General features: G+C 40.9%; 2 pseudogenes; both read right to left on the bottom strand.

Annotated features, from left to right (window-relative positions):
- Nucleotides 1-9,366: 9,366 nt before the first annotated feature.
- LOC144257043 (MAD2L1-binding protein pseudogene) lies at nucleotides 9,367-10,191 on the bottom strand (annotated as a pseudogene).
- A 9,669-nt stretch (nucleotides 10,192-19,860) lies between these two features.
- LOC113178783 (small ribosomal subunit protein uS2 pseudogene) lies at nucleotides 19,861-20,886 on the bottom strand (annotated as a pseudogene).
- Nucleotides 20,887-26,217: the final 5,331 nt, after the last annotated feature.

Here is a 26,217-nt window from a genome sequence, read left to right as displayed (position 1 = left end):
AGAGAGCATAAATTTCTTTGTTTAAACCACCCAGTCTTTGGCATTTTGTCCTTCTGGCAGCCCTAGTAATCTCATACACCTGAGAGCCCTATGAATCTTTTCAGTGTGGTAAACCAGATTATATAGTTACTCCAGCTTAAAAACATCCAATGATTTCCCATGTGGTTAAAATTAAATCTAAAGTTCTCTCACTGGTTCATAAGGTCCTATAAGATTTGGTCTTTTTTTTTTTTCTTCTTAGAGAGAAGAGAGAGAGAGAATTTTTTTTTTTTTTATATTTATATTTTAGTTTTCGGTGGACACAACATCTTTGTTTGTATGTGGTGCTGAGGATCAAACCCAGGCCGCCCGCATGCCAGGTGAGTGTGCTACTGCTTGAGCCACATCCCCAGCACTAAGATTTGGTCTTGATCTTCTTTTTCAGTTTCATGTTATAATGCTCTTCCCTTTGCTCACTATACTCTGGATACACTTGCTTTCTTTCTGTTCCACAAACACACCAAACTCATCCCTTCTTTAGGTTTTCTTCACTTGCTGTTCCCTCTACCTAGAAGTACTATTTTGCAAATCATTGTATGACTGGCTTCTTCTTGCAACTTAAACTCAAATATCACCCTTCCAGAGAAGCTTTTCCTGACTGCTTCACCTAATGTAATATCCACCCAATCACTTTAATCCATCACTATGTTTAATTTTCTTTACAATATTAATTACTAGATGAAATATCTTTTCCTTTGCTTACTTGATTTTTTCTAGTCTTTCCTCATTAGAATTTAAGTCCATTGAGAACAGAACCCTGTGAATGCTGTGTCCCAGCATCTAGAACACTGCATGGCACCTAATAGGTAGAAAATAATGATTAATAAATTAATGAATAAAAGATGAATGAATGAATAAACTTACAATTCTACCTTGTTGAAATGTTTAGGTTTTAAAACTAATTTTATTTCTTTAGGTACTGGAATTTTTTTTTTAAAGAGAGAGAGAATTTCAATATTTATTTTTTAGTTTTCGGTGGACACAATATCCTTGTTTGTATGTGGTGCTGAGGATCCAACCTGGGCCCGCATGCATGCCAGGCAAGCTTGAGCCACATCCCCAGCCCCAGGTACTGGGAGTTTAATCCAGGGGCATTTTACCACTGAGCTGTATCGTAGGTCTTTATTTTTTATTTTGAGACAAGTCTCCATAAACTGACAGGCTAGCTTCAAACTTGCCATCCTCCTGCTTCAGCATCCCATCTCTGGGATTACAGTCATGCATCACCACATCCAGTGGTTTTAAAATAATAATAATTCAATAAACATCAAACACCTGTGTGACAGTTAATATGTTATAGGGAGACTCAGGACATCCTATGGACAGGTCCAGATAGACCACATGGAATTGAGGTCTTCTGCCAAAAGCAATGCACATGAGTTTGGAAGTGGATTCTCTAGGCATAAACAAGACTTCAGATGATGGTAGCCCAAGCTGATACCTGACTGAAATCTCACAAGAAATCTTGTGCAGCTGGGCAAGGTGGTACATGCCTCTAATCCCAGCAGTTCAAGAGGCTGAGGCATGAGGATCTCAAATTCAAGGCTAACCTGGACAGTGTAGTGAGATCCTATCTCACAATAAAATAAAAATGGCTGAATGCAATCGTCATCATTACACTAAGTACATGTATGAAAACACTAAGGATGTGACTCTACTTTGTGTACAACCAGAGATATGAAAAATTGTGCTTTATATGTGTAATACGAATCATAATGCATCCTGTTGTCATGTATAACAAATTAAAATTTAAAAAATAAAGAAAAAAATTTGTGGTGAGCTGTTTCTGTGTACTGTGGCCGCCATTACAAGATGGCGCTGGTTTCCGCTGTAGTCTGTGACAAACAACTCCTTATCAGAATGAGTTGGCACGCTGTGACTTGGCACCCTATAAGAAAAGTCCACGTGGCAGTTGTGCATTGGGGCTTTATCTGCTTTATTAAGGCTGGGGCACATGGGAGCAGGGGGAGAAACAAGCTAAAAGACATGTCAAAACAAAGGCCTGAATAAACTGCTGAAGGAAGAATCCTGTGTCATGTTTCCTTTGCTGGCGAGGGGTCACTGCAAAAATTAAAAAATAAAAAGGGCTGAGGTACCTCGAATGGTAGAGTACTTGTCTAGAATGTGCAAGGATCTGCGTTCAATCCCTAGTGCCACAAAAAATAAAAATATAAATTTGAAAAGGACTGGAAACATAGCTCAGTGGTAGAGTACCCCAGATAATAAATAAACAAGTAAATATTTATTTTTATTCATTTATTTTTATAGTTTTGGAGATTGACCCTAGGGCTGAAAAACCAGCCTCTACCTCAGAGCAAAGCCTGTCCAAGGAAGGGACATGACCTTTGTCCTTGGAAAGACTCACAGAGCACTCCTAGGCACATTCCCACCCTGCCAAGTGGTTTATCTACAAATAACTGGAGAGATCTGCTGCGCCAGGTGTCCCTGACTCAGTCAGGCTAGGTGGGGACCCATAGCAATCCCCTAACAGCCACCAATCAGCATGAGACAGGGAAATACCTGGGATGCCAGATGACCCTCCTAGTAGTTTATGGTGTTGGGAAACCATGTAATTCAGCATGCACACCCCTCTTGGCTTAAACCAATCAGTTCAAACGAATCCCCCTCTTGTGGTAACCAATCACCCCTACCCAACTTGTTCCCGCCAGTGAATGTGCTAATCAAGTTTTAGAGTTGTTATTTGATTTTCCCGCGGTGTGTGATGATTTGCTAAGAGATGCTATGATGTATGTGGGGGTCCCTGCCTTCTCCAAAGAATGTATAAAACTGCTGCAAACCCTGGGCTCGGGGCCTCTCAGCATCACCAGTTGCTGTGTGTGCACGCGGAGGACCGAGCTAGCTTGCAGAAAACACCTCTTTGCTGCTTACTTCGATCTTTGTCTCTGGTGGTCTTTTGGGGGTCCTGAATTCGAGCATAACAGGGCCTTATACATACTAGATAGGCAAGCACTCTTCCACTGAGCTACATTCCTAGACCTTTTTGTAAATTTTGAGAGATCTAGATAAATTTCTAGGTCCGGCTTCAACCTTGCCATTTTCTTGCCTCATAGTTCTGAGCAGCTGAGATTAGAAGCAAGTGCCTCCATGCTCAGCATAAATATTTATCCCACTAGGTTTTGGGATAATTTGTTGGATCGTAATAGATAGCTAATGCATTCTAAAGTCGGCAAACTAGGATTTATCCTTGGTAATTTCTTTGCCCTTCAATTCTAATATCAAAGCCATCAAGTATCTCTCAAGTCTTCCATTTCTCCGTCTCTCCTACCACATTTTTATCCAAACTACTATCACTTCTTAAAAATGTGTATTTCTGAAAATTCTTTATGCATCTGATAGCTATGGGACAAACTTGAAGTAAACTACCCTTGTTTATAAAATCTTGGCCTTCTGTCTACTTTGGAACTCATTACCTGCAATTCCTTTTCAGAGAAGAACCACTCCACTCTCCAAACAGCTAAAAGCAATGCAAGTATATTTCTCCTTTTTCTTTATTGCTTAAAGAAGTTATAAAAACACCAGACTCATTATATTAAGCCATTCAGGCTGGTGGCTTATAAACAACACATATAATTTCTCAAAGTTCTGGAATCTGATATGTTCAAGATCAAGCCACGGGCTGGGGATGTGGATCAAGCGGTAGCGCACTCGCCTGGTATGCCAGCGGCCGGGTTCGATCCTCAGAACCACATACCAACAAAGATGTTGTGTCCACCGAGAACTAAAAAATAAATATTAAAAAATTCTCTCTCTCTCTCTCTCTCTCTCTCTCTCTCTCTCTCTCTCCTCTCTCACTCTCTCTAAAAAAAAAAAAAAAAAAAAAGATCAAGCCACCATTAGATTTTGTGCCTGGTGAGGGCACACTTCCTGGTTCATACAAGGCTGTCCATTTTTCTCAACTTTCATAGCTACATAGCAGAAGGGGTAAAGGAGCTCTCCAGCATCTCTTTATTTATCTATTTTTTTGGTGTGGTTCTTGGGGATGATCCCAGGTCTTCACACATGCTAGACAAGTGCTCTACCACTGAGTTACATCCCCTGCCCTTTTTATTTATATTTTGAGACAGGGGCTCACTAAATTGCTTAGGGCCTTGATAAATTCCTGAGGCTGGCCTTGAATTTGTGATCCTAATCCCTTAGCCTCCCAAATCTCTGGGATTATAGGTATGCACCACCACACCCAGCTAGAATCTCTTTTAAAAAGGCACAAATTCCATTTGTGGGGGCTGGATCCACCTTTAGGACCTAATCACCTCTCAAAGCCCCACCCCAAAATGACATCACACTGTGGATTAGATTTCAGTGTATAAATTCATGGGGTGGGGTGGGCTGGGGGTGGGGGAAGGAACATGGATTTTCAGTTTATAGCATTTATATGTTCTTATTTATCCTCCAATCTTATCCCCCTTTATTTCAGAAACTATTGTATTTTTCTCGACTTTCATAGCTACCTATGTGTAAATACATTGTCCTATCCCAGCATTTCACTTTTTTTTTAAAGCCCCGCATTTCTGCAAGTAATATTTATTTTTTAATTTTCGGGGGACACAACATCTTTGTATATGGTGCTGAGGACTGAACCCGGGCCACACGCATGCCAGGAGAGCGCGCTACCACTTGAGCCACATCCCCAGCCCCCACCAGCATGTCACTTTTGTAAATTTTTTTCTATATAGCATTTGTGGATGAGATTACAGGTGTGCACCACCACACCCAGCTAAATTCATAATTTTTAATAACTATTGCCTTTGTTGTATGTCATTATTTAATTTTTTTGGAAACGAAATCCAAGTTGTCCCATTTAATTCTTATTAAATGTCATACTGTTTGTTTCAACTGCTTCTGGAGTCTGAATGTATCTTTAAGTATTTTGTTTCTGGGTTTACATAAATTGAATTAGTTTTTCATTGATTTATTGGGTGCCTAGTATTTGCACATTACTATAGTTTCCTAATGTTTTACCTGAAAGAATTCCTCCATGCAAGACAGGTCGCCTGGGAGAATTCCACTTTATTACAAAAGGCTGTGGGCTTATATAGATCTAAGGAGAGGTGGCAGGGCTTAGGTAAATGACGGGTCACTCGTTTATTGGTAAGTTCCTTCAGATGTCAGTTCCAGAGCCCACAAAATTAGTTCTTATTGGGGCTAAGGTTTCCTGCCAGCGAGATTTCAAATTGGCGCCGGCAGGGGTTTTTGGTGCCAGCAGGAAAGGGAGAGGCAGGAAGAGAAGCTCCTCAAGCGCCATGTTGGGTTTTTTTGGGGGGTATAGCTGCCATTATACCTTTTCCCAACATTACCTATTTTTAATACCACTAAAACTGGAAAAGAAGCCCCCAAATTCTACCACTACTGTAAAGTCTTTGCTTAGCATCTGGATGGCCATCTTAAGTGACAGCCACCATTTTAAGAAAAATTTTGCTTTGCCTTCCAAGGGCTTTTCTGAGAAAGGATCATTACTCCCTCATACCAACCCCACCCTTCACTACCTGCATGAGGACCCACCTGGCTTTAATTCCTGAGCCTCCCTCATAAAAGTCTCCAACCTCAAGCCTGTGTTGCCTCTCTCTGTCTATGAGAGATGGCCTTTGTTTGTCACCTCTGACAAACTCTCCTGTGTATCTCTACCTGATCTCCGTCTTTCATTTCTCATTTGCCAGTCTTCAGGTTCCTCACTTTCCTTTCAACTCCCACTACATCAAGGTCCTTCTGGGCAAAGTAGATGAGGAATAGAAAAGACTGAAAGGAGCTGGGCATGGTGGTGCATGCCTGTAATCCCAGCAACTCAGGAGCTGAGGCAGGAGGACTGCAAATTCAAGGCCAGCCTGGGCAACTTAGGGAGGCCCTCTCTCAAAATAAAATGTAAAAGGGCTGGGGGTATAGCTCAATGGTCAAGTACCCCTAGTTTCAATCCCCAAAACAACAAACAAAAAAAGGTGTGAAAAACCAGCCTCTACCTCAGAACAAAGCCTGTTCAAGGAAGGGGGCATGACCCTTGTCCTTGGAAAGACCCACAGAGCACTCCTAGGCACATACGAACCCGGCTGAGTTGTTTGTCCACAAATAACAGGAGAGATGTGCTGTGCCAGGTGTCCCTGATTCAGTGAGGCTAAGTGAGGACGCATAGCAACCCCCTGGCAACCACTAATCTGCATGAGACGGGAAAATACCAGGGATGCTAGATGACCTTCCTAGTAGTTTATAGTGGTTGATAACATGTTGGGAAACCCTGTACCCCTCTTGGCTTAAACCAATCAGTTCAAATGAATCCCCCTCTGGTACTAACCAATCACCCCTACCCAACTTGTTCCTGCCAGTGAATGTGCTAATCATGTTTTAGAGTTGTTTTATGATTTTCCCGCCGTGTGTGATGATTTTCTAAGAGATTCTAGGATGTATGTGGGGTCCCTGCCTTCCCCTAAGAGTGTATAAAACTGCGGAAAACCCTGGGCTCAGGGCTTCTCAGTGTCACCAGTTGCTGTGTGTGTGCCCGGAGGACTGAGCTAGCTAGCAATAAACACCTCTTTGCTGCTCACATTGATCTTGGCCTCTAGTGGTCTTTTGGGGGGTTCCGAATTTGAGCAGGTGAGAAGGCAAAAAGGAGAGAAAAGGGAAGCAGACAAGGGGCTAATCTCAGTGGAACAAATAATCTCTTGCTCTATGCATTTGTGTGTGTGTGTGTGTGTGTGTGTGTGTGTGTGTGTTTATCTCATAGTAACATTGTTTTTGTACAGCTAATGGACTGTATGTATTTAAGCTCTTTCAGATGTTGGAGACAGGTAATTTACCATAAATGTAATGAAACTTCAATTTTCTTTCCTGGCGCTATGCCAGGCCCTAATATTTTTATTTGGAATTTCATATTATTTTCCTTAATGTGAATCTCTCAAGTTCTGGACTTATTCCTTGGCAAGACAGCATTTTAATATGAACCCTTAGATTAAATACAGAGGGAGGAAGAATAAATGGGGGGCAGAGTATGAAAGCAATATTAGCTCAAACTGCCTGGAGAAACATGCATTGATGTAATATTTCAAGACAAGTAGAGTTGGGATGAAGCTATTTTAAATGCTTACTGGTTTCTAGATTAGGTAATTTATAAATATCCAACAGATTGGACAATGAATGAAGGAATGTTAAATTAGGGAGTTTTTCACCTTGATTCACTACTATTTCTTTTCCTCAATAGATAGACAGCATTATTCAGTTTTACATTTTATGGAATCTCAATAATTATTAGGGCTGGAACTAACTGATGATCACCTAGTTGAAGTTGCTTATTTTATTACCAAAGCATTTAAATGATGTGTGTGATGATGTCACAGCTGCAACAAAGCTTCCTTTTCTCATGCTGTTAGATTACTCTAATTAGAAGCCTTTCCTTTTTGATGTGCTAGAATTAGTTCAATGAGCTGAGCACAAGCTGTACTACTACCAACGTCAAAAGCAACTGCTCTAGTTCTGGGCTATCCACATCTACCAATTATGCTTTTGTCACCAGTGTAGAATTGAATTATGCAAAAGATTGGTTTTGAGCCAAGGTGTTTTGGGAATAGTAAGAGATGAGTCAGAGGAAATAGGAGTTCTTCTGTGTTCGGTGACTGAGGTGTAAGAGTATTTAGCATGCTTTCAAATGTGAGGGGTCAAAATCTTGGTCACAGAGCTCTACAGCAGGAATCATTATGTATGAATCTATTGTTGTTGATACTTTAGTCACTTAAATCTTCATCCTGTCTTCTGGAAAAGCAGGGAAAATATTGACTCTAAATATCAAAGCAGCTGTTTTGATGTGAGTTTATCTAATGATAATAAAAAATTCTCAGACATTAACTAGACATGGGTACAAATGAAGTCACAGCTGGGTCTCCCTTTAGACCAGTTGTCTCCATACTGAAAACAACTCACCCTATAGTTATGAGTTGTCCCACAATTATAAGACTTTGTCCCAAAGGCAACCAGGTGAGTGAATGTCTATTGATGGCTTGACACTTGTAAACTTTATTATGAAAAAAACAAAGGCTAAATTAAATGATCTACTGCTTAGACATCTCCAAATGCTCATTTTACTTTTGAAATAGTGACTCAGCAATAGACTTTGAGGGCTCTGGCGTAGAGAATCAAGAACTTTGGATTTGCATTCTCAAAGCAAAGGTTCTAGTTCCCTATTAAGATAGTCTTGTAGTCTTTCTGCCCTTCACTTTTCTCTTTTGTAAAATGGGACAATAATATTTGTCCTTACTATCTCACAAAGTTGCAGGAATAAAATTCAATAACATTGATTCAGTTATTCTTTTTTTTTTTTAAATGAGCTTGGAAAACTGATGTCTGAAACATGTTTACAAGATCACTTGATTGTTTTTATATCTTAAGAACATTTTCAGGGATTTTTTTTAACATTTATTTTTCAGGTGTAGATGGACACAACACAATGCCTTTTTTTTTTTTTTAAGAGAGAGAATTTTTAAATATTTATTCCCTAGTTTTCGGCGGACACAACATCTTTGTATGTGGTGCTAAGGTTCGAACCCGGGCGGCACGCATGCCAGGTGAGCGCGCTACTGCTTGAGCCACATCCCCAGCCCCGACTCAGTTATTCTTTACAAATCAATTCATACTTCTTTGTTCTTATAGCAGCATGTGGAATTTTAACATTGAAAAAAAATAGCATGAGTGTTTATTTTCCTCTCCTGCTTTGGGAGTTCTTTAGACCATTTGTTTGCTCATTTGTTTTTTTGCTTGTTTTTCCTGCAGCATTTAGGATGGAAGCCAGGACCTTTCACACACCAGACAAGTGCTCTACCACTGAGCTACACTACCAGCCCTCAGCCCACATTTATGGTAGGAATGAGATAAAGTTGGAAGGGGTTATTTTTAAGGTTTGAAAATATTTCTTTTTTCTAAGTCAAAAGTTTCAGGAAAATTTAATGATTCTATTCATATTATATTTAAATTCATGAGTCACACCCACTTTATGACTCTGATAAAAACTCTTGAAAGAAAAGAGCAAAAGCAGAAAAAGGGATACCTCCATAGAAAAGTCTGTCTGAGAATCTATCTTTGCTTTCCGATCCTAAATAGAAACACCTGACCCAGCACCCTCTGGGAAAAATCAACCTTTAATTCGGAATTGTTCCTCAATAATGATTATTACAGTCACCCCCACATACCATCAGCCCACCAGGAAGTCAGAGGGGAGGCAAAGAGCTAGGAGGACAGAGCCTTCTTTTCTACCAGGAAGCAATTCCAGCTCCAAGCAAGAGGTGCGTGACAAGGCTATTGTGTTTTTACAGTCAAGAAAAATCCCTCGTTGGTTCAATCGTGGAAGCCCTTAAGTGTCACTGGTGCCTGGAACCAAATGTAATCCTCTGAATCCATGGCTGGGAAAGAAGACCTGCCACAGGACAGGGTCACAGTGAGTTTGTGACCCCGGCTGGGCACTCGGTAGTTGAGCTTGGGTCGAAACCAATCTTCTCCGCAGTCACGGTGCCCCTGTGCCATGACAATGGTGCCCATGAGCGGAGGAGCCTGTAGCTCACTAAAGGCATCGGCCATGAAAATGGCTCGGAACAGATTGCGCAAACAGGCTGCTGTGCTCAGGGTCTGGTCCGTGCTGCAGGGGACCAGCCCGGACAGGTCGAGTTCATAGAACTCCTTGGGGTTTAGGGCATTGCCCCCGAGGAGGATCAGCACTCGTGGTACTAGTGTCCGGGCAAAGAGGTCCTCTAAATGGCTGAGGACACTGTCCAGTTCTGCCAGCGTGTGCTGGCCTTTCCTGCTGCTTGCCTCAGTGGTGACTCGAGGTGTCTTCCTCGCTGCGTTCTCTGCCTGGGGACAAGGTTTGGGGTAGAATTGCTTAAGCTGTTCATAGGGCAGAGGGAGTTGCTGGCGTTGGTACATGACATGCTTTAAAAGTTCACAAGTAAACCGACAGCAGCCTTCCTGGCTCACAGGCCCAGGAAACACCACTGGTACCAAGCAGTCGCTTGAGCAGAAGAGCTCAGAAGGGTAGGAAGATTCCTGGGCAGAGGGGGTCTCAAGTAGATCTCTCCGAGTGGCATTAGTTTCTTCTGACTTCTCATACCACTCCAAATCAGGGACTGCAGCAGGGGACAGCACTTCCAGCTCCGGCATGGCCATCACGACCTACTTCTTCTTCTCCCTGCAGTGAGAATCAAAAATATTTCTTACTCATGTATTAATGTTGTTTCTGGTTTCCCAGCGAGTAGTTAGGAATATTGGTAACCAATAATTTTTTTTTCTTTTTCTTTTCTTTTGTTTTGCTTTGCTTTGCTTTTTTTGTGGTACTGGAGATTAAACCCAGGTCCTCATGCACTGAGCTACATTCTTGGCCCTTTTTAAAAATTTTATTTTAAAACAAGGTCATGGGGCTGGGGTTTTGGCTCAGTGGTAGAGCACCCACTTAGCACGTGATCCATCGTCAGCACCACATCAAAATAAATAAAATAAAGGTATTGTGTCCAACTATAGCTAAAAAATAATTTTAAAAAACCAAAAACAAACAAACAACAAAAAAAAACAAGGTCATACTAAGTTGCCAAAGGCTGGCCTTGAGTTTACCATCCTCCAGAGTAGCTGGGTTCATAGGGAGGTGCCACTGTGCCTGGCAGTAATCAGAAATTTTTATCAAAGAAATGGAAGAAAGCAGAAATTGAGAGAATAAATGAGGGAAGGGATTGTAGTTAGTAGGCATGAGAAGCTATCAAAGAATATTCAAAATTAGAAATACCTATCAAACCAGGAAAATGTGGATTGAGAAGGAGTCCTAAACCCAGGAGGTGTCTGAGCCCAAAAATGATAGATTGCCATGTAAAATACTGTCAAGTAACCAGGAAATGTAGAATAAGACTGTTAGCAACTAATGCCCAGCTTAAGGGGTAGTCCTTCTGCCAATTACAGATTCTTCCACACACATACAACCCAGCAATGCCCCAAAGATGTCTGTAAACCCAAAGAATCCGTATTTATTAGCATAATGATATAATAAACCCTACCTCTATGCAGAGTATGCTTGGGTAGCCAGAGCAGAGATGGTGTTATGGTTTAGATGTGGTGACCCTGAAAGCTGAGTGACTCACCCCAGATGGAAATTCAACCAAGAGATTTTATTGGGGGGCTGCCCAAAGGGGAAGTAAAGGAGAGGAAGAGAGCAGCAGCAGCATGAGCCTGCAAGCCTCAGCGTAAGAAGGATTGCTTTGGTGATGTGGTCCTCGGGACGCCCTCCACCATCACCTTCAGGAGCCCAGGGGTCACTATTATGGTGAATGGACGCCTGATTAACTTCTCCCAGTTGCCTTGTTTCGCCTTTGGGTGCTCCCCAAGAGTTCAATTCAAATATCCCCTTTTGAGGTGATTTAGGAACGCCCACCCCTACCACTTGAGGTGACCCCTTCACCCTGCATTCTTCTAGAACATCTCAGTCATCCCCTTCTTAGATTTATCCAAACACAGATTCGGAAACATCAGGAAACTCTATTACCTGACCCCTCCAGGTCACATGTCTCTCCCCTAACCCCGGGCAACTGAGTGTGTCTCTCCTCCTTCTGGTGACATGCCTATCCTGACAGCTAAAGGGAAGGGCCCCCTAATGGTTATCATGTGCACTCCCACTGCTGCCCACCTACAGGAGTCTGACTGCATGGTTCACATTTCCAGGCTGAAACTGGCCCTGCCTCAGACTGAGGGAGCCCAGACTGACGGTCCACCGTCCTCCTCCCACAAATCCCTCTGCCCCGCCATCCTGAGAATCCTTTAAAGCTCCACATCTCTCACCTGAGGGCACCTTCCCCCCTTCCCAAGGGGGACCTTCCTCAACCCGAGAAACCCTCACAACAACATGCCTCACGCTAGTTCCACCCTTCTCTTTGCCACCCTCCTGGCATCCACTTCCCTCACATCCACTTCGTCTGCTTTGTCAGACATCCCAGATTGTCCCAATAATTGAGATCTTCTTGTTTTACGCTTTTCTACCATGAATCATAAAACTCCTGCCGAAACAAATAGGCAAAATATCTAATCAGACCTTTAACCAGCTTCTCCTCAGGGATTTCCAGCTCCTTATTACCTCGGAGGACACCTGTCCCTTACATGAAGGCTTCACCAACTGCTAATGGAACTGCACCATCGTGGATGTGGAGTTACAAAACGGAAACTCGACGTGGGAACTTCACTAGCCTGTCACTCAGGGTTCCTAGGCCCATTTGCTGTGGTGTGCCTCCTCCTGACTGCTGGTCTTTTCTCAGCCAGTCCCTCTCACTGGACCTCCGAGAGAAGCTAATGAGGTATGGTAGACCCAACCTAATCTTTTCTTAAAATTGGGAGCCATCTCGCCACAAAGCCATGAAAAGATAGTTTTGACTTTACTATAAATTACTGCAAATCCTGAACCTGCTTGGAATGCCTGCCCGTGCCTTGACATGCCTGGCTCTCTGACCAGATAGCAGCCCTCTCTGAAACTTTAGTGACGCCTCACAAATCTTGGCCTTCCCTGACCAGATACTGGCCCTCTCTGAGGCTCTAATGACCTTCATAAATTCTGATGTCGGGGCCAGCAAAAACGTAAACTACGATTAGTGTGATGCTCATCAGAGTTCTGTTATCTGTAACCCCCCTTTGTGTAACTTTCTGGGCTATAAAGCTGGGCTGCAGGAAAGCTGGGGTGGCTGTCTTGTTCCTGCCCTTTTGGGTGGGAGAGGCAGCCTGGCCGGTGGAAATAATAAGCTTGCTTTAACTTGATTTTAATTGGAGTCAGTGGTCTTTTCTTGCGTCCTGGTCTAACAGGTGTCCCCTCGTCCCTCTTCTTCTCCTTGCCTTTGGGTATCTTTGGTGTTTTTAGGCTCATCATGTGGCACACCTGATTCGTGGAGTTCCTGGAGGCCCTCCGACAGGACAGCTGGCTGACTCCCCCAACATTTCCAAGGACTAAGATTGGATGAAGGCTATCCTTGACCTAGTGCTTCAAGGAACTTTCATCAACTTCAGCCCCAAGGAAATTTGCATCTTCAGTGCCTGGCCTTTACAGCTATGCTTCTCTTGTCCCCACACCCTGACCATTCCTCCCTTCCTTCACTCAGGAAGCAGCCAGAGGATCTCCTCGCCCTGCTTGCAACACAAAAACAAAAAGGGAGGAATGTTGGGTGTGTGGGAGACCTTGCCCTTTGGTTTTATTTCCCCCCCCGTTGGGTTTCTCCCCGCTAAAGTTAAGTTTCTTCTCTTGAGAAGATCACAAAATCCCTTCCCCCTCCCCCTCCTCTCCCAAGGGTGCCAAAGTCAAGTTTTCTCAACCAATCCCTGCAGGACAGTGTCTGCTTGCCTGTTCCTGAGTCACCCTGCCAATCAGCACCCGCCACATCACCAAAGCAACCCTTCTTAAGCTTGCAGGCTCATGCTGCTGCTGCTCCCTTCCTCTCCTTTTCTTCCCCTTTGGGCAGCCCCCCAATAAAATCTCTTGGTTGAATTTCCATCTGGGGTGAGTCACTTGCCTTTCAGAGGAGGCATTTGGTCTGGAGAGGGAGACTCACCGATTCGTAGGCTGATGGTGCAAAGGAGGTGATCAAGAAGATAGGCGAAGGTTGGTGATCTATGGTGGGGTGGGGGTCCTGCTAAAAGCAGGGGAGTCCCATCCGAGCGATGGTGCCAATGAAAGCTTGGTCCTGGTCTCTGATACCAGTCCAATAACGTCGACTCGGTTTTGAGAAAAAGGAAAATGAAGGTTTATTGCTTTGGTAGCAACAGAGAAACACTGGGTTCTCCTATCCCAAAGGCTGTGATTCTCCTCTGCAGGAACAGGGGCTTTTATAGAGGTGATTCAGAGAAAATGAGATTAGAAAGAGATCAGAAAAGACAAGATTAGGGAGGAGACTTGGAAGGAATAGGTTAGGGGAAACCAATCAGGGAGACTTGTAGGGAAAAGAAGATTGGATAAAAGAAAAAAAAAATGTGTAAGCTTCAAAGCCACACTTGAACCCCTCCCTGTCTCAGTCCACAGACAACCGGCTCCATTCTTTAGGGTTGGAGGTGAGGCAGAAAATCATGGCAGAAGAGTGTGCCAGAGGGAAGCAGTTTATGTAAAATAAAAAGGTCCTCACCAAATGCCAAGTATATATACCCTAAAGGCAAAACTCCACTGACCCCCATCCAGATACCAGTCAGTTAATTCCATCAGGGGATTAACTCAAAGGATTAAGGCTCTCATAAACCAATCACTTCTCTAAAACTTCTTGCATTACATCACAGGTGAGCTTTTGGAGGACACCTCACATCCAAACCATAACAGTATGAGATTTATGTTGAGCCATGTTATTATTATTGCCTGTAGAAGTATGATTGCACCCATCCTGTTTATTAAAAAGATCTATTGATTTTTTTTTAAATATGAAGACTTGTATTCTCACTTTATTTTGTTTATTTAATTTTTTTTATGTGGTGCTGAGAATCAAACCAGTGCCTCACATGTTCAAAGCAAGAGCTTTACCACTGATCCACAACCCCTTCCCCCTACTGAAATTTTTAACTGAAAAAGAATTTTTTTTTTTTAACTCTTTATGTGGTACTGGAGATAAAGCACAGAGCCTCACACATGCCAGGCAAACATTGTATCACTGAGCTATATTCCCAAGTCAGAAAAATTATTTATAAATGGTGTACTTGAATATCTTATTAGTAGTTGTCATTAGTAGTTGTCTCCCATCTGGAGTCTCAGGGTCCCGATTAGAATATTGTAATAAAGTCTTGGTCAGGTGATCTAAAAATGTTGAAGGGTTTTCATTCTTATCTTGGATGACTTCCTTGAGCTTTTCATAATTGATAGGCTTGTGGGCAGCCGTCAGGAATACAAATAACAGGGCTGGTGTTGGGCTCAGAGGTAGAGTTCTCACCTAGCATACCTCGGGCAGTAGGTTCGATCCTCAGAACCACAGCAAAAATAAAATAAAGGTATTGTGTCTACCTACAACTAAAAAAGAAGAAGAATACAAAGAACAGAGCTGGATGTGGTAGCACACACTTGTAATCCAGTGACTCAGGAGGTTGAAGCAAGAGGATTGCAAGTTTGAGATTAGCCTCAACAATTTTGTGAGCTGTTAAACCAATTTAGGGAGACTCTGTCTCAAAATAAAAGATAATAAAGGCTGGGGATGTGGCTCAGTGGCTAAGTTCTCCTGGGTTCAATACCTGCTACCAAAAAAAAAAAAAAGAAGAACAAGAAAAAAAAATAGAAGGGAAACCAGTAGAGTACAGGAAGAGGACCAAAGGGAAGGGGAAGAGGAGAGAAAGAGAAGATGCTGGGGAATGAAATTGACCAGATTACACTGTGATATTGTTTGAGTGTACAAATTTGTAACAATGAATCCCACAATGGGGCTGGGAATGTGGCTCAGGCGGTAGCGTGCTCGTCTGGCATGCGTGCGGCCCGGGTTTGATCCTCAGCACCACATACCAACAAAGATGTTGTGTCCGTCGAGAACTAAGAAATAAATATTAAAAAATTTCTCTCTCTCTCTCTCTCCCCCCTCTCTCACTCTCTCTTTAAAAAAAAAAAGAGAATCCCACAATGAATGTTATAATTCATTAAAAAAAGAAAAAGAAAATCTAAACAGATCAATAATGAATAAAGAGATTGAATCAGTAATAATAATAAAAAAAACTCCCATCAATGAAGTCTAAAACCTGATGGCTTCACTGCTAAATTCTACCATTTAAAAATCTAATAACAATCCTTCTCAAGCTCCTCCAAAAATTCAAGAAGAAATTTCTACCTCATCTTAAGAGGCCATAATTACTCTAATATCAAAACATAGGCTAATATCTCTGTTGAATATAGATTTAAAAGTCCTCAACGAAATACTAGCAAACTAAATCCAACAATACACGAAGAGGAAGAAAAAAAAGACATCTAAGTTGCAAAAGAGAAAGTTAAATTTTTCTGTTTGCCAAGGAAATTGCCATATATGTAGAAAAACCTTGAATAATCTGCCAAAATTGTTGGAACTAATAAATTTTGTAAAACTGCAAGATACAAAATCATCATACATGGGCTGGGGATGTGGCTCAAGCGGTAGTGTGCTCTCCTGGCATGCGTGCCTCCCGGGTTGGATCCTCAGCACCACATACAAACAAAGATGTTGTGTCCGCCGAAAACTAAAAAATAAATATTAAAAAATTAAAAAAAAATCATCATACGAAAATCAGCATTTCTATATACTAACAACAAACTATCTGGAAAAAAATGAACAGTGACACAATATCTATAAAAAATACTTAGGAATTAATTTAACCGAGGAGGTAGAAGACCTGTACACTGAAAACTATAAAACACTGTTGAAAGAAATTGAGGAAGACACAAATAAATGAAAAGGTATCTCATATTTATTGACTGGAAAAATTAATTTACATATATATTTATGTGTTCAAATTAGTTATACATGACAGTAGAATGCATTTTGATGCATAATATAAAAATGGAGTATAACTTCTCATTCTTTTGGTTGTACATGATATAGAGTTACACAGGTCATGTAATCATATATGCACACAGGTTCATAATGTCTGATTCATTCTACTATCATTCATACTCCCATGCCTCCTCCCCTCCCTTTACTCACCTCTGACTAGTCCAAATTACCTCTATTCTCCCTTCACCTTATTGTGAATTAGCATCCCCACATCAGAGAAAACATTCAGCCTTTGATTCTTTGGGATTGGCTTATTTCACACACACACACACACACACACATATAATATTATAATATAATATATAATATTCTCCAGTTCCATCCATTTACCAGAAAATGCCATAATTTCATTCTTCTTTAAATCTGAGTAATATTCCATCGTGTGTATATACTACAGTTTCTTTATCTATTCATCTGTTGAAGGGCATCTAGGTTAGTTCCATAGTTTAGTTTTTGTGAATTGAGTTGCTATAAACATTGGTGTGGCTGTGTCCCTGTAGTATGTTGATTTTAAGTCCTTTGGGTATGAACCTAGGAGTGGGATACCTGGGTCAAATGGTAGTTCCATTCCATGTTTTTATAAGAGTCTCCATACTGGTTTCCAGAGTGGTTGCACCAATTTGCAGCCCCACCAGCAAAGTATGAGTGTACCTTTTCTCCCAAATCCTTACCAACATTTATTGTTACGTGTATTCTTGATATTTGCCATTCTGACTGGAATGAGATGGAATATCAGTGTAATTTTAATTTTCATTTCTCTAATTTCTAGAGATGTTGAACATTTTTTCATATATTTGTATGGAAAAATCAAATTTGTTAAAATGTTAATACTTTCCAATGTGATCTTCAAGTTCAGTAACATTTTCCCCAAATAGAAAAAATAATCTTAACCAGGAGTGTCAGTACACATTTTAAACCCAGTGACCCTGTAGGCTGAGGCAGGGGGATTGCAAGTTCAAGGCCAACCTTGGCAACTTAGTAGGATCCTGTTTCAAAATAAAAAATAAAAAGAGATAAGGATATGTCTCAAGTACCCCTGGGTTCAATCACTAGTACCAAAAAAAAAAAAAAAAGTGGGGGGGGGGGGAGGGATTAGAGTGATGAAAATGTCTACTATGGGGGGATATATGTGTGTGTGTGTGTGTGTGTGTATATATATATCCGTGTGTCCCTGTAATTTCTCATTCATTGAACCATTCATTCATGTACTTAACATTTATTGAATGTAAGTTAGACATGTCCTATATATTGAATGTGTCCTATTGAAACCTAAATCTACATTGTGAGGGCATTTAGAGGTCAGATGTTTGGAAGATGATTAGGACATGAGGGAAAAATTTACATGAATGGGAAGCGTGCCTTTCTGAAGGAGAACAGAGAGTTCCTGGCTCTTTCTGCCATATGAATTCATGGGAAGAAGAAAAATGTCTGTGAACCAGCTACCATATTTGCTAGCACCTTAATCTTGGAACTCTCTAGAACTGTGAGAAATTAATGTCTGTTGTTTATAATTCACCCAGTGTATGATTTTTTTGTTATAGCAGCTGAAATGAACTAAGGGAATATGTTTTAACCCTCTTGTTCATTCACTAATGATTTGCACATAGCAGTTGTTCAACAGCTTTTCAGTCTAGTATAGGAGGATAATTCTTGTAGATTTCTAGCATTTCTGCACATCTTTCAGGCAGAGGCATTGGCAATTTTTTTTCCAGACTAGGTTTTCAAGTATGCTGAGTAGCAAATAGTTCATTATAAAGCCCCTGATTTTTAAAATGTGAGATCCCTGAGCTTAGCATTCCTCAGCTATAATATAAACTCATTGCATAAGCAGCAATCACTTGGTATTTGGGGAGAATGGCAATGGAAACCAGTGTATACTAGAGGCTCATGCTCCCTGTTGTGTTATAATAAAATTGTCTCTAACCCAGGAGTCTCATGTTTTCTTCCAGCATTCATGAGACTAACAATTTGTTTGCTTGCAAGTAGTGTAAAATCTCAGATCTTTCACAGTTCTTGACACCTAGTAGGATAAAATCTCAGACTTCTCAGTTCTTGACAAAGCAGACCTATACATAGATAGTTAAGGCATAGCTTGAAAGGAAAGGTGTTCATGTATGAATATCAATATAAGTTATGCTTGATGGTAGGTAGAGGAGACTCTTATATAATGAATAGGACTTTCATTCATAGAGAAGGGTAATGATATTTCTTTTTTATTTTTGGATATGCTTTTCTTTTTCTTTTTTTAAAATTTTTATTATTAGTTGTTCAAAACATTACAAAGCTCTTGACATATCATATTTCATACATTTGATTCAAGTGGGTTATGAACTCCCATTTTTACCCCGTATACAGATTGCAGAATCACATCGGTTACACATCCGCGTTTTTACATACTGCCATACTAGTGTATGTTGTGTTCTGTTGCCTATCGTATCCTCTACTATCCCCCCTCCCCTCCCCTCCCCTCCCATCTTCTCTCTCTACCCCATCTACTGTAATTCATTTCTCTCCCTTGTTTTTTTTCCCTTTCCTCTCACTTCCTCTTATATGTAATTTTGTATAACAATGAGGGTCTCCTTCCATTTCCATGCAATTTCCCTTCTCTCTCCCTTTCCCTCCCACCTCTCGTCCCTGTTTAATGTTAATCTTCTTCTCATGCTCTTCCTCCCTGCTCTGCTCTTAGTTGTTGTCCTTATATCAAAGAAGACATTTGGCATTTGTTTTTTAGGGATTTGGTAGCTTCACTTAGCATAAGCTGCTCTAATGCCATCCATTTCCCTGCAAATTCCATGATTTTGTTATTTTTTAGTGCAGAGTAATACTCCATTGTGTCTAAATGCCACATTTTTTTTTATCCATTCATCTATTGAAGGGTATCTAGGTTGGTTCCACAGTCTAGCTATTGTGAATTGTGCTGTTATGAACATTGATGTAGCAGGGATAATACGCTCTTTTAAGGTCTTTAGGGAATAGTCCAAGAAGAGGAATAGCTGGGTAAAATGGTGGTTCCATTCCCAGCTTTCCAAGGAATCTCCATACTGCTTCAAGATATTTCTGATAGAATCACAATGTTCATAAAAACAAAGAATCAGTAAAGAGCCTGCAAAAAAGTGTGTGTGTGTGTGTGTATGCATGTATATGAATATATATGTGTATGTATATGAATATATATATATACATACAATATATAATTATCTAAATCACTCTACTGAGCAATAGCACACTGACTTTCTTACTTGTAACTATAACTTGATGCCCATTGATCCACTTTTCCCCAGCCCTCTCTTCCCTCTTCTCTGCCTAACTTCTTTTTTTTTTTTTTTTTTTAGAAATTGGTTGTTTATTCTCCGTAAATTGGTGCTTATTCTCCTTATTTCCACCTTGCTTATTAATGTGTGACTGCAGAACAACTCAAGACCACTCGGTGGTTGTTCCTACCCACTCAGTGGCCTGAGCAGTGGGAGCTGCAGACCAGTCTTCAGTGGCTGGCTGGGCACTCCAGTCTTCAGTAGGGAACTGCTGGATAGGCACAGAGGGCACCTGCACACCTTCAGACCAGTCTGCAACCTCAGGTTGAGTAGCAGTGAACTCAGGAGCTGGAGCAGTCCATTCACCCTGAAATTCCTCCTTGGTCACAGCCTTTTCAGCAGCAGCCTGCTCTTCCTTTTCAATCTCTTCAGGATCTCTGTAGAAGTATAGATCAGGCATAACCTCCCATGGGTGCTCACGGGAAATGGTGCCACGCATGCGCAGAACTTCTCGGGCCAGCATCCACCACATCAGACCCACAGAATGAGCTCCCTTGTTGTTGCATGGAATGGCAATGTCCACATAGCGCAGAGGAGAGTCTGTGTTACACAAAGCAATGGTAGGCAGATTGACATAGGATGCTTCTGTAAGAGGCTGGTGGTCAGCCCTGGGATCAGTAACCACCAGAAGACGTGGCTCCCGGAAAGCTGCCTGGATCTGGTTAGTGACGGTTCCAGGAGTGAAGCGGCCAGCAATAGGGGTGGCTCCAGTGGCAGCAGCAAACTTCAGCACAGCCCGCTGGCTAGTATTCCTAGAGGATATGACACTGACGTTTTCAATGGCAACATTGGCACGAGCTGCCAGCAGAAGCTTCTCCCCGGTCCTCTTCAGATTTATGATGTAGATGCCATCGCTTTTCCTTTTGTAGATATACTGTTCCATCTGGAAATCAAGGTTGGTGCCACCTAAGTGGGTTCCTGCTGCAAGGAATTTGAGGACATCCTCCTCCTTCATTTGCAGGACATCAAGGGCTCCGGACATTGTGACAGTTTCCCTTTAAAGTTACGACGGGAATCAAGAACAACGCCGTATGGATCCCTCCCTGGGTAGCGAGGAAAGCTCTGCCTAACTTCTAGTAACCAGAATTCTATCTCAACTTCATGAGATCTATAGTTCCTATTCGATTTTTTCCTTTTTTAAAAAATTTTATTTGTTCTTTTGAAATATACATGATAGTGGGGGATATCTTTGTTGAGAGCCGCAACCAAGTCAGGATGGTGCCTGGCATTTTGCCAGAAGGAGTGGTTGAGAAGTAATGCCAGCGAGCCATTAAGATGATCATTATTGATATGTCAAGAGCTTTGTAATGTTTTGAACATCCAATAAAAAAAAAAGATGATCGTTATCTTTGTAGCAGAAATATGGGATCAGAAATTAGTAAAAAACAAACCAAAAGAGTACTGGATCCAGGTGCAGACCTTAGCATTATCTCTCGTCAAGAATGGCCAAAACATTGGCGGTTACAACAAGCCACTCAAATGCCTAGGAGTGGCAACTAATCCCCAGAGAAGTGCGATGGTATTAGATTGGAAGGATCCTGAAGGATGTGAAGGAACTATACAGCCATATGTATTGGATCATCTTCCTATAAATTTATGGGGAAGAGATGTCCTAGATCAATTAGGACTAACATTAACTAGAGTTCCCGTTGAGTTCTCTCGGAGTTTCTGGAGAATTCCTGTGGGGTTCGGGAAATAAAGTAGTTCCTGTTTGAACCTACAAGTGGCTCGTGACCTCCCGGTTATTTTGTGCCCAGCCAGACTGCAGCATATTTTGATATATTATACATACATGTAATAATTTATTCTAATTAGGATCCCATTCTTTTGTTTGTTTGTTTGTTTTGTTTTGTTTTTATGTATTACGAAATCCCCAGTAGTTTTGTTTTTTATTTTGAGACAGGTTCTCCCTAGGTTGGTTAGGGCCTTGCTAAGTTGCTGAGGTTGGTTTTAAGCTTGTTATTTCCCCAAACCTCTGGGATTACAGGTGTGGGCCACTCTCTTCTTTTTTTTGGTACTGGGCATTGAATCCAGGGCCTTGTGCCTAATAAGCACACACTCTGCCTCTGAGCTACATACACCCTGGTCCTAGATCCTATTTCGAACACTGATATTAAGCCTATTGCAGTACTTAGGACCCAGTTAACACAAGTTCACATTATTAATCAACCACCTTCTGTGGCCCAGAAATTATGTTGTTCAGCTCGTTCACCTTTTCTCTGAATTAGTTTTTCACCAGACTTGCCACATTTGATTTGTGCTGGTTTTCTTTTTGTCCCTCTCTCCTCAAGTGGGATAGACTACTTTACTTATAGCTATTAAGTCACTTGTCCTTCCATCTTCTCTGTCATCACCCTCATTTGGGTGGACCATGATTCTTATTTTACTGTTTGTGACACACTTATTTTTAATATGACAAAACACTTCAGGAAATGTCATCTCCCTTTCTTTTACCCGTAATATTATTATTGCTTGCGATCCATTACTCAGATTCACTCTCTGTTCTCAATTCTGAGAAATCATGAAAACATTGTCTCTCTCTTTTTTTGAGAGAGAGAGAAAGAGAGAGAGAGAGAGAGAGAGAATTTTTTTAATATTTATTTTTCAGTTTTTGGCAGACACAACATCCTTGTTTGTATGTGGTGCTGAGGATCGAACCCCGGGCCACAAGCATGCCAGGCGAGCGCACTACCGCTTGAGCCACATCCCCAGCCCAGCATTGTCTATCTCAAACTGTGACAGTTATGGAGTTTTTCTTTAAAATAAGCTCTCTTTTAATTTGATTTTTAAAAATTATCTGTGTACATATGACTGCAAAGAAATATAAAGGATTTATAGGTAATTTATTTAAATTTATTTTTAAAATTTTTTAAAAAGAGATTTTTTGATATTTATTTATTTTACTTCTCCGCGGACACAACCTCTTTCTTTGTATGTGGTGCTGAGGATCGAACCCAGACCGCACGCGTGCCAGACGATGAGTATCCTACCCCGGCCTCACGCATGCCAGGCGAGTGCACTACCGCTTGAGCCACATCCTCAGCCCAAGATTTTTTTTTATTTTTAATAGATTTCAACTAGAATTGTCTAATGGAGGCAAAGATATAACCTGTTCATCTGGTTTCCTCTTCAACAATAGAAAGTTTCAGAGGTGCCTAGCATTTCTTTTTTTTTTTTTTTTTTTGATACTGGGGATTGAAACCAGGGGTGTTTAACCACTGAGCCACATCCCCAGCTCTTTTTAATATTTTATTTAGAGACAGGTCTCTCCTAATTGCTTAGGGCCTCCCTAATTTTTGAGACTGGCTTTGAATTTGTGATCCTCCTGTTTCAGCCTCCCAAGTTGCTGGGATTATAGGCGTGCCCCACTGTACCTGGCTAGGTGCCTAATTTTTCTGATTAGAGATCTTCCTCAGATACTAGGGAAGTGCTCCACTGAGCTACATTCCCAGCCTTTTTAATTTTATTTTGAGAGAGGGTCTCCCTAAGCTAACCAGGCTGGCCTCAGCCTTTTGTAGCTGAAATCATAGGAGTGAGCCACCATATCCAGTTGCTTTTTATTTTTTCAAAGTACACACCGATTTGAATTTTTTTTTTTTTCCTCAAAACTGTGTGTTTATTGGAGTGGCATCAGGGACAAGGACCCAGCTTTTAGTAACAGTAAAGCTCTCCTGGGTTCAATCCCCAGTACCAAAAAAAAAAAAAAAAAAAAAAAAAAGCATCCCACTTAGGAATTAACCTAACAAAAGAGGTGAAAGACCTCTATAACAAAAACTACAGAATACTAAAGAAAGAAATTAATGGGGCTGGGGCCGTAGCTCAGTGGTAGAGAGTCTGCCTCTCAGGTGTGAGGCCCTGGGTTTGATCCTCAGCACCACATAAAAATAAATAAATAAAGATATTGTGTACATCTACAACCAAAAAAATATTTAAAAACAAAGAAAGAGATTAAGAAGAACTTAGAAGATTGAAAGATCTCCCTGGTTCCTGGATAGACAGGATTAATATTGTCAAAATGACCATACTACCAAAAGCATTATACAGATTTATCTATCTATCTCTATGCACAAAACTCAAAGTGGATCAAGGACCTAGGAATTAAACCAGACATCCTGTGTCTAAAATAGAAGAAAAAATAGGCCCAAATTTCCATCATATCAGATTAGGCCCCTACTTCCTTAATAAGACTCCTATAGCACAAGAATTAAAATCAAGAATTAATAAATGGGATGGATTCAAACTAAAAAGCTTCTTCTGGGCAAAAGAAACAATCTGGGGGGGCGGGGGCGTGCTAGGATTGTGGCTCAGCGGTAGAGTGCTAGCCTAGCACAAGGGGGACCCAGGTTCCATCCTCAGCACCACATGGAAATGAAGGCATTGTGTTGTGTCCATCTACACCTTGCTGTTTTATCTACTGATAACGTGTGTTTCTCGGCCTCTATATAAAATATATTTTGTACTGAGTCACAGTTTAAAAAGTTTGAGACCATTCTGAAGCCATATTGCTTGCAAGTTGCAGACAAAAACTTCATCAGGTTACCAGGTGGGCTCATTTCTCAGCCCATGCTCTCCTGCGAATTCTATCTGGAGAGAACTACTTAGCTCCCACTGTGTAGAGCACAGGCTCTGTGGCTCTCAGTTGAAAGGTTTTTAAAAATTAGTAGAACTTTTAAAGAACAGTTTTAGATTTAAAAATAAATTCATCAAATCATGAAGGTTTTTCTTACACTCCCTTCTAAGATTTGAATATAGTTTTCCCTTTAGCCTCAGGAGGGTAGGATTTGATTCTCAAAGTCACAAGTTAATGACATTAAGAAGGTAGAAAACTTAATCCAATGTGGAGTTTAGAGGTAGCCATTTTGGAAAGTTATTAAGATTAGATAGTTCTTAGGGTGGAGCTCCCATGATTGGATCCTGGTGACTTTATAAGGAACCGGTAGAGACCAGAGAGAAGTACATACTCCCTGCCTCCTGCAACGTGATATTGTGTGCACCCCCTTTGGAGTCTGAAAAGAAGGATAGGAGGAAGGACATCACCCCTTGACCTTGGACCTCCCAAACTGTGAGTTAATAGAGGTATTATTATTATTATTATTATTATTATTATTATTTTGGTACCAGGTATTGAACCCAAAGGCACTTAACTACTGAGCCACATCCTTAACCCCCCCTTTAAAAATTTTTTGTTTAGTTGTTGATGGACACAATACCTTTATTTTATTTATTTATTTTTATGTGGTGCTGAGGATTGAACCTAGTGCCTCACAAATGCCAGGCAAGTGCTCTACCATTGAGCCCCAGCCCCAGCCCCCAACCCCTTTTGGTATTTTATTAGAGACAGGATCTTGCTGAGTTGCTTAGGGCCTTACTAAGTTGCTGAGACTGGCTTTGAACCACAATCCTTCTGCCTCAGTCATTTATTTTGTAGAAGGACCCTCAGTTGTAATTTATCAGGTATTTTCCCCATGATTGAATGGAGATAGCGGCTTGGGAGGAAGACCACAGAGGTAAAGTCACATTCTCTCAAATATCAGTGGTTAATACTCTCAACATGACCCATCTTTGTTAATGTTGACCTTGATTACCTGGCTGAGGGGATGTTTGTCAGGCTTCTCCACAAGAATATTACTTATAGCCATGTGCTTTTTAAAACTCAGTATTTTCTTTTAATATTTGTTTTTTAGTTGTAGTTGGACACACTATCTTTCTTTTATTTTTATGTGGTGCTGAGGATCGAACCCAGGGCTAAGCGAGTGTTCTTCCGCTGAGTCACAATCCCAGCCCTCAGTATTTTCTTAATTTGTTATTCGAAATATGAAAACATTTCTACCACATCTAACATTTTTTTAGAGTTTATCAGAAGCAAAAGATGGAAAAATGTTTGATAAATGATACAAGAGAAACTATTTGAAATTATAAATGTCATAGAAAAATTAGAGGTCTTTAGTTTTCCTGTTTATAAAAAAATATAAAAAGAACTTGATTTTTTTAAACTTTCCTTTTTTGCAATGCTGAGAATTGAACCCAGAACCTGCTACATTCTAGGCAAGTGCTCTACTACCAAGTTATACCTCTAGCACTTAGAAGGGAAACTTATAAAGACAGAAAATTATTTTGGTTGGGCTCCTTGAATAGTAAGTAGAAAGTAGATTATGAGGTAAACTTGGAAAATTTAGCAAGAGAAAATTATGTACATTGACAAGTAGAGAACAAATGGAAATGAATATACTTTGTTCACTGATTTGTGCAATGACATTTTAAGACAGCCTTGTTAAAATAGTTTTCATTAATTTATAAATTATTTTGGCTGACTAAACATTATTTTCTTTTTCTGTACCTGGAATTCAGTTCGGGGTGCTGTACCAATGAGCTACTGAGCTGAG

The sequence above is a fragment of the Urocitellus parryii genome, chromosome 9, assembly GCF_045843805.1.
Source record: "Urocitellus parryii isolate mUroPar1 chromosome 9, mUroPar1.hap1, whole genome shotgun sequence".
Taxonomy (NCBI): domain Eukaryota; kingdom Metazoa; phylum Chordata; class Mammalia; order Rodentia; family Sciuridae; genus Urocitellus; species Urocitellus parryii.
The sequence above is the reverse complement of the archived record's forward strand: the minus strand, read 5'-3'. Positions and strand labels throughout refer to the sequence as shown.